Below are 6,000 nucleotides of genomic sequence, written 5' to 3' on the forward strand. Positions count from 1 at the left end.
GAAAGGAGCCAGGACCTGAGCATTGGTGTCTGAAGAGGAAAGACTACCTAGATGCCATTGCTAGGCAGGAGATCAGTGACCAAAAGAAAGGTCCCTCATGCACCAACATATTAAGAACATCACTTGAGGGGGGAGGGGGGGCATAGTCAAGGAAAAAAACTGGAAAAACTGGAAAAAAAGACATAGTTGAGCAAAGAACTGGAAACTAAACAGATCCCTATTAATTGGCTAGACTAAGAATAAATGTAATGGGAAATTACTGTGCTATAAGAAATAGCAGATGTGAAGAATTCTCCAAAACAAGGGAAACTTCTATGAACCACTGAGGAGGGCGATGTGTGCAAAAAGTAAAATGAGAGATACATAGACTAAAATAACATAAACACCAAACTGAAGGTTGTGTAATGATAAAGACCTAGTTCAGCCCGGGGTCTTGTCCTGGCTAGCTCTGTCACTAATTAGCTATGTCAGTCAATTGTAGTTCATCCTTCTCTTTCGAAGAGGACCGGTGATGTCAGGAGGGTGATGTCTTGACTTGTGGGTGAATTGGATTTAAGGGAGGCAGAGTTGTGCAAAGTCTCCCTCTCTTTTCCAGAGTCATCCAAGGCCAGTGGCAAGACAAAAGTCAGGACGATGACCTCCGATGTCTGACCAAGCTTGAAGTGCCTCAGACACCACCTAGCTATGTGCCCCTGGGCAAGTCACTTTTCCCTACTTGCCTCAGTTTCCTCATCTGTAAAATGAACTAGAGAAAGAAATGGCAAACCACTCCAGTATGTTTGCTAAGAAAACCCCAGGTGGGGTCAGAAAGAGTCTGGACAAGACTAATTGAGTTAACAATAATAGCAAAGACATACAAGAGGAAGCTAGAGGATAGAGAGCACCTGCCAGGATGTGAAGACATAGGTTCAACTCTCTCCTCTGACAACTATTTGCTGTGTGACCCTGGACAAGTCTCTGAACTCTCTGAGACAATAAACTGCAAACAAGACAATGATGGGCCAAAGAGTTTCTGCATTCTGGGGTTCCTTACATCAGTGAAATCAAAGTCTATCCCTATCCCTATCAGCTCAACAAATATTAATTAAGTGCCTACATTGTGCTAGGGCCTAGGAATACAAAGATGGGGTGAGTTACAGACCTTGCCCTCAAGAATTATTTATTACATAAACATTATATAATATTTTATTACTATTTAATTATTAATACATTGTATGATATATTAATTTTACAAGTAATTAATATATAATTGTATCATATATTAAAAGTTCCTTACAAATATAAGTATGTAATATTTTTTTTTAATTTTAGATAATCTAACAATTCAGTAGATAAGAAAGCCAGGTCCGGAGGTAGGAGATTCTGGGTTCAAATTTGACCTCAGATACTTCCTAGCTGTGAGACCCTGGGCAAGTCATTCAACTTGAACTACATGGCCCTTACTGTTCTGGCTTAGAACTATTACACATCATTTAATTCTAAAACAGAAGGTAAAGGCTAATTTTTTTAAATCTGGTAGGTATTTCAATAGTCTTTCCTAACAGGTGACAATTTCGCAGTTTAAAGCTTCTTTTACAAGGATTACATTTTAGGCTGGCTTTTCTCTAAAGCCAATACATCTCCCAAAGCCCTTAAACTCATTAGTGAAATGTCTCTAAATCCCACTTTAGTCTGCATGTCTTTGGTAAAGGCTTCAGATAGACAGCTAATCTCATTCTCAGTTCAAAGTATTCTTTTCCTGACCTGTGCCGAGCTCCATAATCATTTATCAACCTGACCAGCTGGTGCCATATGCTTAGAATTGGGCTTGAAGTCAGAATTGGAACTTGAGTTAGGAAGAACTGGGTTCAAATCCTGCCTCAGACACTTAACTAGCTGTGTGACTTTAGCAAGTCACTTAATCTCTGTTCACCTCAGGAGAAATAACAATAGCACCTACTATGCAAGGTTATGGTGAGGATTGAATGAGATAATATTTGCAAAATAGCTAACATTTAATAACAGCTTGTTTCCTTCCTATATTCAAGGCACTCTAAGAGAAAAAAAAAAAATAGACTGGTTACCAGAGTGAGATAACAGATTCTCTGTCACTGGAGTTCTTCCCGCAAAAAAAGGTGCCATTTCAGTGTAATGGAAAGAGTCTGAGGATCTGGTTATGAATCCTGACACTATGACTGACTAGCTATGTGACCTTGGGCAAGTCATTTACATCTCTCTGTGCCTCTGTTTCCTGAATTGTAAAGGAAGGTGGGTGGGGGTGATTAGATGACCTCAATGGTCCCTTCCAGGTCTAAATTCCATTGGTCATATTGGTCCATTGGTCCTATAATATTATATACATATGACAGGAACAACCTCCAGGAAGTGATGCAGAGTGAGAAGAGAAGAACCAGGAGAACATTGCACACAGAGACTGACAAACTGTGGTACAATCCAATGTAATGGACTTCTCTACTGGCAGCAATGCAATGATCCAGGACAATTCAGAGGGACATATGAGAAAAAAACACTATCCACATCCAGAGGAAGAACTGTGGGAGTAGAAACACAGAAGAAAAACAACTGCTTGATTACATGGGTCGAAGGGATATGGTCGGGGATGTAGACCCTAAGTGAACATCCTGGTGCAAACATCAACAGCATGGAAATAGGTTCTGATCAAGGACACACACAATACTCAGTGGAATTGCACTTTGGCTATGGGAAGGGTGGGGGAGAGGAGGGAGGAATAGAATATTGATTTTTGTAACCAAGGAATAATATTCTAAATTGACCAAATAAATTAAAATATTTAAAAATATTATATACATATGGGGATATATGAGGTATTCATGGAGGACTAGCACCTCTGGTGGGAGGGCTTCCTGAGCCCTTTTCAGGGGTGCGCATCTACCTTTGGGGTTCACCTTTTACTCTCACCTGTGGTCCTAAGAAGCTATGTCATGAGCAGAGACCACACTCTCAGCTAGGGGAATGTCTAGCCCAAGCCTAAAGATTTCCTTCCCCCTGTAGAATGGACAGATGAAAACAAGCAGGTACCATTTGATGACTCTTCCTACTCCAACTCCAACACTCAATTCACTTTTCCTCTTAAGTGCCCTAAGAAATGATGAGGAAAATATTAATAATGCAGATTAAACTTAAAAGTGTGTCATTGAAGATGCTGAAAAAGCATTTGACAAAAATACAACACCTATTCCTATTGAAAACACTAGAAAGAATAGGAATAGAAAGGCCTTTCCTAAAAATAATAAACAGTATATATCTAAAACCATCAGCTAATATCATCTGCAATGGGGATAAACTAGATGCATTCCCAATAAGATCAGGAGTTAAACAAGGATGCCCATTGTCACCTCTATTATTTGACATTGTACTAGAAACACTAGCAGTAGCAATTAAAGAAGAAAAAGAAATTGAAGGCATTAAAATAGGCAAGGAGGAGACTAAACTATCCCTCTTTGCAGGTGATACAATGATCTACTTAAAGAATCCTAGGGAATAGACCAAAAAGCTAGTATCAACAACTTTAGCAAAGTTGCAGGATACAAAATAAACCCACATAAGTCATCAGCATTTCTATATATCTCCAACCCACTTCAGCAGCAAGAATTAGAAAGAGAAATTCCATTTAAAGTCACCCTAGACAATAGAAAACATGTAGGAATCTGCCGAGACAAACACAGCAACTATATGAACACAACTACAAAACACTTTTCACGGAATTAAAATTAGATCTAAATAATTAGAAAAACATTAAATGCTCATGAGTAGGATGAACTAACATAATAAAAATGATAATCCTACCTAAATTAATCTACTTATTCAGTGCCACACCTATCAAACTACCAAAAAACTTTTTTATAGAATTAGAAAAGTGTATCCTTGAGGCAGTTGGGTGGTTTAGTGGATTGAGAGCCAAGCCTAGAGATAGGAAGTTCTGGGTTCCAATCTGGTCTCAGACACTTCCTGGTTGTGTGATCGTGGACAAGTCACTTAACCCCTATTGCCTAGCCCTTACCTCTCTTCTGCCTTGGAACCAATATACAGCATTGATTCTAAGAAGGTAAGAGTTTAAAAAAATAAATAAAAATGTGTCATCAGTGCATTTTTCCCAGAGAGTCAGTTGTTAAACATTTACCAGTACACCAGTGCTTCTAGTTATAAATTTGTGAGCATGTGATCTTTGGAGATGTGGGAGTAAGGTCAAGAAGAGAGAGAACCTAGAATCTGGAGAATCAGTCCCCCCCCCCCTCTGAACTTTCTCCTTTCTCCCCAACTCCCACTCCCACTCATCTCTAATTCTCCAAACCCTACATATCCTTCAAGTCTCAGATCAGATCCTCACCTTGTCCAAAGAGCATATGATCTGACTATTCTAACTCCCCTCTTTCTGTCTCTGAACTCCTGCTACACAGTGAACACACAGAAGGTTACAGCTGCAAAAGACCTTAGAAGATTATCTAATCTCAAATTTGTGAATTGATTGAACCATTTTGGAGAACAATCTAGAATCATGCCCAAAGAGTTTTAAAACTGTACATACCTTTTGACCCAGCAATACCACTATTAGATTTGTTTCCTAAAGTGATCATGGGAAAAGGAAAAGAATGTGTGTGTTCTAAAATATTTATAGCAGCTCTCTTTGTGGTAGCAAGGAACTGGAAATTGAAGGGATGCCCATCTATTGGGAAATGGCTGAACAAGTTGTGGCATACAATTGTGAAGGAATACTGCTGTACCTTAAGAAATGATGGGCAGGTTAATTTTACAAGAAACATGAAAAGTCCTACACAAAATTATGAAGAGTGAAAGGCACAGAACCAAGAGAACATTCTATACACCAACAGAAATATTATTTGAAGAATGACTTGTGTATATCCATCTCCAGAGAAAGAAGCAATAGAAACAAACAAGACATAGTTTCATATATGCATATATATTTTTGGTAAATGATGCCTTTTCCAGTGTGGGGAGGGAAGGGAGGATGGAAGATAACTGAAAATTTTAATGTAACAAAGAAAGAAAGAAATATATTTTAAATTTTTAAAAAGATTCTCTAGAACAGGAGTTCTTTACCCATTTTTGGATGTCCTGAATCCCTTTGGCAAGTTGGTGAAGCCTATGGACCTCTTCTCAGAAAAATGTTTTTAAATGCAAAAAATAAAATATATAGGATTCCAAAGGAAACTAAGCATATTGGATTAAAAATGCACCTCCCCATCCCTCCAGGGCCCCCAAGTTCTGAGATCTCCTGAAATCTGTCTACAGACCCTACTTGAGTTTTAGGTTATGAACTCCAATCTAGAGCAATTCCCTTATTTTGTACATGAGAAAACAGACCCAGAGGAAAGTAAATTACCCAAAGTCACCCACTTAACCAGTAGACTAGAGGGGGAATAGAAGCTTGATGTGATAGTTCTTCCAATAAACCACAGTTGGCCTCCCATACCTAGAGGTTTGTTCTATCTGGTTTGTCACAGGGTTCTTGCTATTTTTTCTCCATTATATTACTTGGTTCCCCAACTAGAACATAAATTCTTTGAAAGTACTCACCATGACTTATAATCCCAGAATCTTAGAACTGGAGCAGGGGACCTGAGAGGCTATCTCACTCACTGTAAGAATCCCTTTTCTTTCACAGGGCAGCTAGGGAGCACAGTGGATAGAGAGTCAAGGGGGGGGGGGGGGTGGCCTGGCCTGGGTTCAAATGTGACCTTGGATACTTCTTAGCTGTGTGACTCTGGACAAATAGTATTGAGGAAGGGAAAGAGAAAGAGAGAGAGAAGGAAAGGAAAGGAAAGGAAAGGAAAGGAAAGGAAAGGAAAGGAAAGGAAAGGAAAGGAAAGGAAAGGAAAGGAAAGGAAAGGAAAGGAAAGGAAAGGAAAGGAAAGGAAAGGAAAGGAAAGGAAAGGAAAGGAAAGGAAAGGAAAGGAAAGGAAAGGAAAGGAAAGGAAAGGAAAGGAAAGGAAAGGAAAGGAAGAAAGGAAAGAAAGGAAA

Source organism: Monodelphis domestica, chromosome 2 (assembly GCF_027887165.1).
Source record: "Monodelphis domestica isolate mMonDom1 chromosome 2, mMonDom1.pri, whole genome shotgun sequence".
Lineage (NCBI taxonomy): Eukaryota > Metazoa > Chordata > Mammalia > Didelphimorphia > Didelphidae > Monodelphis > Monodelphis domestica.